We start from the raw sequence: 7,783 nt of genomic DNA on the forward strand, positions 1-7,783 counted from the left end.
AGAGCTGCCCCGTATGCATTCTAGTTTGCTAACGCCCGGCCGACCAGAGCTGACTGCACGGCTGCTCTGGGGCTGTCCTCTTGTGACCTCTCAGGGGGATGCTCAGCTTCACCTCTCTGGATGCTCCTGGAGCATCTGGCTGTCCTGTTCACAGGCCCCCTTCCCTCTCACCCTTTCACGTGGACCCTTCCAGGCACCCCGGTCTCCGATCTTTCTTCCCACCCCCATGCACTCCCACTGGGAGCCACTCCTGCAGCACCAGCCACAACTCTGAGTCAGCCAGTGCTCCCAGCCCGGTAACCCTGAGCTCATCTTTGGACATCCCCCACCCATGGGTATCCTTAAGGCACACATCCTGAAGGAAGTCAGGAACCTCCTTCCCCTACACACCATCCTCCCCAACCAGCTTCCTGAGTTGTCATAGCAACCAGGTCCAGGGGTCCTCCCCTTGGCCTTCCCATTTCACTTTTCCTATTCAGCTGATCATCAAATTCCTTTGCTTCTATCTGCAAAAACCTCTCCTTAATCTCGACCTTCTTCATCCCACTGCCGCTGTCATCCACTGTTCTTTTTTCCTCCCATAACCCCTTCTCCCTTTCAGGAGCCCCTTGCTGACATTTATCAGTCATCTATCACGTGCTGGGTGCTCTGCTCAGCGCTTTACACGAAAGGTCCCATGCAATCCTATGAAGATTTTTTATACTGGTATAATTATTCTCAGGCTCCCCAAGTGGCACAGTGGTATAGAATTCACCTGCCAATACAGGAGATTCAGGAGACACGAGTTGGATCCCTGCGTCAGGAAGATCCCCTGGAGAAGGGAATGGCTACCCACTCCAGTATTCTTGCCTGGAGAATTCTATGGACAGAGGAGCCTGGCGGGCTACAGTTCATGCAGCTTCAAAAGAGTCAGACACAACTGAGTGCACACACACACACAATTACTCCCATTTCATGATAGGAAAGTGGAGGCTCCCATATCATAGCTTGTAAGTGGCAAAGCCTGCATTTCCACCTGGAGCACTGACCTGGCCAGCACCTGCGCTTCCCTCCCCCTCTACACTGCTGACTCCTGATCCGCAGGCTCCCGCCACCACCCCACCCCTCTCCCAGCACCATGAGACACAGCCCTTGGTTTTCATTTGTCTACTGAATTTCCTCAATTGTTTATTTATCTATTGTGTGTGCTATGCTACGTCGATTCATTCATGTCTGACCCTTTGCGACTCTATGAACTGTAGCCCACCAGGCTCCTCTGTCCATGGGATTCTCCAGGCAAGAGTCCTGGAGTGGGTTGCCATTTCCTCTTCCAGGGGATCTTCTTGACCCAGGGATCAAACCCACATCCCTTATGTCTCCAGCACTGATGCATTAAGTGCAGACAAATGCTGTTTGATTCCATTTATGGCTCTTGAGAGTTTGTTTGGTTGTTTTTTTTTTTTTTTTTTTCATGAAAACTACCAGCAAAAAAAAAACTGTTGACAATGTCAACCTCAGAGTAGTTGAGACTGAGAGCACCTAGGCCTCAGAACCCCTCCAGAGGTACACTTCTTGCTGTCAGCTTTACTGTGGGGGCCATCTCTATATGCATGCAAAGTCCTGAGGTCAGGGCCAGGCAGAGCCTGGGAGGAGCAGGTGGTTTTTGGTCCCAGGCCAATCAAGCAGGCCCTGCCCCTCTGCCCTTCAACTGCGTTCCATCTCCCCTCCCCTCAGGACAAAAATGCACCCCAGCTTGCCTTCCTCGGACATTAACCACTCAGCCCCAAATGTTAAGCTGAAGTGTTGGTCACTGAGTGGGGGAGGACTCTTTGTGACCCCATGAATTGCAACCCGCCAGGCTCTTCTGTCCATGGGATTCTCCAGGCAAAAATACTGGAGTGGGTTGCCATTTCCTTCTCCAGGGGATCTTCCTGACCCAGGAATCAAACCTGGGTCTCCTGCGTTATAAGCAGATTCTGTACCAACTAAGCCACCAGGGAACCCCCAGTGCTAAGCTAGGGTCCAACCAAAACTCAATTGGATGAGAAGAACACGGGGGAAGAGGAACCAGAGCACAGTGGCCAGGCAAAAGAGGCCGAGGCAGGCCAGTTATTGTAAAGGGAGCCCTGCACATCGGGGCCTTTTACCTCTGGGTCACTGGTTCAAAGCCAGCCAGGCCTGGGCTGACAGAAAATCATTAGCAGCTCCGTGTCAGGCTGCCTGACAGACGGCAAATGAGTTTCTGTCTCCATGCAGCAGGCAAGTGTCCACCTCACACTTGGCGCTCAGCGGCCCCGGACTCTGTGGAGACGGAGTAGAAGTCACGCGACGGCCGCCAGGGTCTCTGAGGCCAGGCCAGCCCGCATCTCAGCGTTCTCCGCTTGGGAGGCCTGACAGCTCCCTCATCGCTGCCCTTTCATGAGCACTTTATTAATCGAGGTTTGTTTTTCCCTCTGAGGACATTGTTTAGCAAGTAGTCTGAAGTCATGGAACAACTGAGAAAACCTGAGTCTGCAGCATCAAAAGAAGAGCGGCCAAAAATCACAACAGAATAAAAAGCTATTAGACCATTTTATCCTCCGCGGCAGCGCAGGGGGAGGCTGCCGGGGGCCGGGGGTGGGGGGGGGCGCGGTGTGGAGCTTGGGGTGGGGGCCAAACGCCTCCCGGGAAGGTGTAGGTAGCGCGGCTCCACCACTAGCTCTCCAGCTAAGGGGCACGGGGGACAATCCCCTCTAAGGGTATTTTCATTTCGCCTCCCTTCTTCCCTTTTAGAACCATCTAAGGCATCAGCCGAAAGGCATCCGAAGCTAAGAAAGACGCTTCCTCTTTCTGAGCACAGACCCTCCTTAGAGTGCTTATTGAACACCCCGCCCCACCCCAGACTGGGCTCTGGAGAAGGAAATGGCAACCCACTCCAGTACTCTTGCCTGGAGAATCCTGTGGACAGGGGAGCCCGGTGGGCTGATGTCCATGGGGTCGCACAGAGTCGGACACGACTGAAACGACTTAGCATGCGTGCATGCATTGGAGAAGGAAATGGCAACCCACTCCAGTGTTCTTGCCTGGAGAATCCCAGGGACAGAGGAGCCTGGTGGGCTGCCGTCTGTGGGGTCGCACAGAGTCGGACACGACTGACGCGACTTAGCAGCAGCAGGAGACTGGGCTCTCCTTACCACACCAAGGGGGAGGAATTCCCACCACCCTGGATTGTTCTGGCAAACGCACAGGGTGGTCGGCCTCAGCTGCGAACTTCAAAACCCCTCCCCTTGCCGGGTGGTGAAAGCTACAGCGGCGAGTGTCCCGAGTCTGAGCCGCGGAGAGTGCCCTCGTCCGGGGTGTACTTCCTCCAACGCTTCCTGGGTCATCCCTCCCGAGACTCGGCGACTCTGGGCAGAAGGCGCCCCCGGGGCCGTGGGAGAGCATCCTCCCGGTCCGCGGCCGCATCCCCTCGGCCAGCAGGGGGCGGGCCGTACCCACCGCCCCTTCTGAGGACCCGCGTCGGCTGCAGCGCCGGAGACGGGCTTGCGAGCGTGAATCCCGGGTCCCGCGCCTCCGGGGCTCAGCTGGCTTTGGGGGAAAGCCGGTCAAGATGTGTGGAGGGCCTTTCTGAGCCACCGATCAGAGCCCTGAATCAAGAAATCGACTGCCGCACTTATGTGTCTGGGGAAAGCCATTTCTTCCTCCTCTCTGGGTCCACTCCCCAGCCCTGCCTGTTAGGACAGGGGCCTGTGGTGTCCAGACCTGAGCTTGACCCCACCCCTTGTTGGGATGAATCCGGGAGAAGAGACCGAAGCTGCGGACCACTGGCAGCAGGCCGGAGCCGCTGCTCCTGCCTCTCTCAGTCTGCGCTCCCCCATTCTCCTGCCGTCTCCTCACAGGGTTCTGAAGCAGAAAGTAGCCCCCCAGGCACCCCAATTTGCATCCGCACTGTTGCCACTCTTTTAGACACCTTGGTACGATCAAATGGAGACTTTCCATTGTATCCATTTCTGTTCACGGGTATCAACAGTTTTGATAGAGATTCTCTGCTGCATCCAAGTGTGTGTGGGGAGTGGGAAGAATCTATATCTGTATGAGCAGTCACCGTTTCAGCCTATGTTGTTTGCCCGGACAAGCCGGGGTTTTGTGTGTGTGCGCAGTGAAAGTTGCATAATATAAAACACTATTTTAACCATATTTAACTATACAGTTCAGTGGCACTAAGTACATTTATACTGTTGTGCAACTCTCATATTATCCATCTCCCAGATTTTTCACCTTTCTAAACAGAAACTCGGTCCCCGTTAAACACTAGGTCTCCATTCCCCCTCCCACCGCCACCGCCCCTGGAATCCATCAAAGTACTTTCTGACTCCATGAGTTTGACTGTTCTAGGTACCTCCTAGGCCTTTCCCCATGGGTCAGCGGTAAAGAATCTGCCTGTAATGCAGGAGTCACAGGAGACATGGGTTGGATCCTTGGGTCAGGAAGATCCCCTGGAGGAGAGCATGGCAACCCATTCCAGTATTCTTGCCAGGAAAATCCCCATGGACAGAGGAGCCTGGTGGGCTACAGCCCATAGGGTCGCAAAGAGCCACACACGACTGAAGCGACTAGGCACACACAGACACAGGTACCTCATACGTGTGGAGTCAAACAGTATTTGTCTGTACTGTATACACTGCGTGTGTGCTCAGTCGCTTCAGACTCTTTGAGACCCCATGGACTGTAGCCCATCAGGCTCCTCTGTCCATGGGGATTCTCCAGGCAAGAATATTGGAGTGGGTTGCCACGCTCTCCTCCAAGAGATCTTCCTGACCCAGGGATAGAACCGGTGTCTCCTGCATTACAGGCTGATTATCACTGGGCCACCCGAGAAGCCCCACACCATATACACGACTATGTATAAAATAGATAAGTAATGAGAACTTGGACTTCCCTGGTAGTACAGTGGTAAAGAACCCGCCTGCCAATGCAAGAGACGCAGGTGCACTCCCTGGGTTGAGAAGATCCCCTGGAGAAGGGAATGGTTAGCCAGTCCGGTTATTTTTGCCTGGAAAATCCCTTGGACAGAGGAGCCTGGCAGGCTACGGCCCGTGAGGTTTCAAGAGTTGGGCACGACTTAGCAAACAATAACAAATGAGAACCTAAGGAGCTGGGTTTTAAAGATGCATTCATGTATGTGTGTGTGTGTGTGTGTGTGTGTGTGTATGTTCACACATGTGCACTTGTGTGTTTAGTTATAAACTCATACGTGCTCCCAGAAAGAAGTTCAGAATGGGCTCAAGGAAAAGCTGATCTGCCAAGCACCTCTTTGGGAACCACTACCCAGAGCCCTTCTTGGCTCTTTGCTCTCCCGTTTTCTCTACAACCCTAGGCCCTAGGCCACAGGGGCACTCTTTGGGAGTCACCATGGTCACCTTGCTTCTTGAGAGCCTCAGGGCTATTTCAAATTCAGCCAATCTCCAGACAGAGGAATTAGTGAACAAGAAGTCTGCACGGCAAAACCCTGGACAGAGCCTTCTACGGATTGCCTTGTCGTTTGTACCTTTGGGTGTGCAGAGAGGGGGCCAAGGTCAGCAGGGGGGATGGGTCCCAGGAGGAATGGACAGATGCCTGCCTACCTGGAACAGCCTAGAGCAAGCTGTGGTCTCGGGCACCTGGTCTACTCGGATTGACCTGGCATACCCCGAAGGAAGGGCGCCCCCTTCTGGCTCCACCCGGAACCACAGGAGCTCCGACAACCAAGAAGATGCCCACGTGGACAAAGAAAGCAGCTGCTTTTGTACTGCCCCCTTCCTTCTCTAGCTGTGTTTCTGGAAGAATGAGGACCAGTTCCAAGTGAAGTCAATGGTTTGCCCTGACATTTGCAGAACCTGTTTCTGAGGAACAGCAGGAAGCAGCATCCGGTTCACGCCTAGCGCTGAGCCTGGCACACGGCGCATGCTCAGAAAAACGTTCCTGCTGAAACGGACCTGATACTGAACCACCTCAACCCCCGGCTGTGGACCGTTCCTGTGTGTCCCTGCTCCTCCCTGAGTTTAGTTTCCTTCTGTAAAATGGGATGTTGATGGTAATACCCACCTCACAGAGCTGATCCCAGAATGAAATGAGGTCACTCACAGGAATAATAAGGTCAACCCTAAAAGGTGGCACAAATGTCAGGAATGGCAAAGTTGAGTACTGTATATCGAACATGCTCCAGAAATAAGGTTATAGTGGCTGAAAATCAGCTCTAATTTATTCACTGACACTCATTCATCGAGTGAGAAATCTATGTTGTAAGAATCTCCTGCCTCCCCACCCCCCACCCCACCAAGGGAACTCAATAGAACTATTTTCTTTTTGGGTGGAAAAACACTTTTTTAATAAATTGGGCTCTGTACTGAATAAAGACAGCCTACCACCACCCCAGACGGCCCTAGCTGCACAAAATGTGCACAGCGTCCTCCCAAGCACCGAGGCTTGCTCTTATTTACACTTATTTACATATCGAGCCAGATCTCCATGGCTGCCTGCCCGGAAGCCCTATTTTTAATTGTTTGACGCCCCAGCCACCCCTCTGACCCTTCCTGGCACTTTTCTGAGGATTTCCGGCCACTGCTGGCTTGTGAGGGAAGGCACCCAACCAAACCAAAGGCCCCCAGATTTAGCATCTCTAAAGCCTCTTTCCAAGGGGATTCTCCAGGCAGGCCAGGGCTGCCCCCCTATGGCGTGGAGGGGGTTTGGGGTGAGGGGAGCAGGCAGCTACATCCCCTGTGGACAAAACGACCGAGGAGGGAAGCAGCTGCCTGTGGGTTCTCCAGCTTTCTTCTCTAGCTGTGCTTCTGGAAGAATCAGGAATAGCTCCAGGTGAAGAAGGCAAAGGGCTTGCTCTGAAATTTACACTGGGCTGCCGGTGTTCCCCGCCCCCTTCTTTTTTAAAAACAGCACTTCCTAGACTGAGCAATAAAATATATAAATATTTTCCAAGAGTGCCCTCTAGTGGAAATCTGAAGGCACCGGCACGTTTGACAAACGGCAGTGACTTGGCCTCCAAACTTCGGAATAAAAATAAAGCACCTTTCACCCAGACCTTCTTCACACGTGACTTGAAAACAGATCCAGTTTCTTCCACGAGGCCATAAAAGTGTCACATGGCCCTGACTGGAAATGCAGGCTGCCTTAAGTCTTTAAAAGGAAATAGTGCTCCACTTTTAGAACTGGAAATCACACAGGTTGTTTTAAGAACTTTCAAGGCAGGGAAGTGTGTGGAAGGGGACAAGGGGAGCGAGCCATGGGTTGTATTCCTAGGCTGCGCCTGGGTTGCTGGCCGACGGCTTTTATTTTGGCTGCGAAGTGAGCCAAGGCTGCAGTAACGTCCAGCCCCAAAGGCCACACACACTGCTGGGTTTTTACCTTGGAGGATGTGGGACAATGAGTCATTTGTGCCTCTTCCTGGTTCTTCCTGGCCAAGGTCAGCTTTCCCACTGGAACCGAGCAGCCTGGCGCACAGCCCGAGCCGTCTGGAGCCTTCCCCTGGTGCCGAGCCCAGGAGAGGGTGTGGCCCCCGCCGGCTCCCCCCAGAGGCCCCAGTTCAGGCTCCGAGACAGCCCTTTGTCCACGTCAGAAAACCACTCACGCTGCTCAGTTTAGCAGGAAGGGCCCCCTGGCGGAGACCCTAGGAATCGCCGGCCCTGAAGAAAGGTTCTCACGCAGAATTCTGTGAGGAGGAAACTCAACCTGCTTCTGACCTTTCTGGTCAGAGCCAAGTAACTTTTCTCAGTTTGGATGGATTCCAGTTCATCTTGCAACCACTCCTATCACGAATAGTAATAAAATAGAC

At 53.4% G+C, this 7,783-nt stretch overlaps 1 long non-coding RNA gene across 4 annotated transcripts in view; it reads right to left on the minus strand.

Moving 5' to 3' along the window:
* Nucleotides 1-7,783, minus strand: part of LOC133228545 (uncharacterized) — a 78,749-nt gene extending 70,966 nt beyond the window's left edge. For all 4 annotated transcript variants that reach the window (XR_009730251.1, XR_009730250.1, XR_009730252.1 and 1 more), the window contains exon 1: nt 7,357-7,783. This is a non-coding gene — a long non-coding RNA (uncharacterized LOC133228545). The remainder of the gene's footprint in view (nt 1-7,356) is intronic.

Source organism: Bos javanicus, chromosome 17 (assembly GCF_032452875.1).
Source record: "Bos javanicus breed banteng chromosome 17, ARS-OSU_banteng_1.0, whole genome shotgun sequence".
NCBI lineage: Eukaryota > Metazoa > Chordata > Mammalia > Artiodactyla > Bovidae > Bos > Bos javanicus.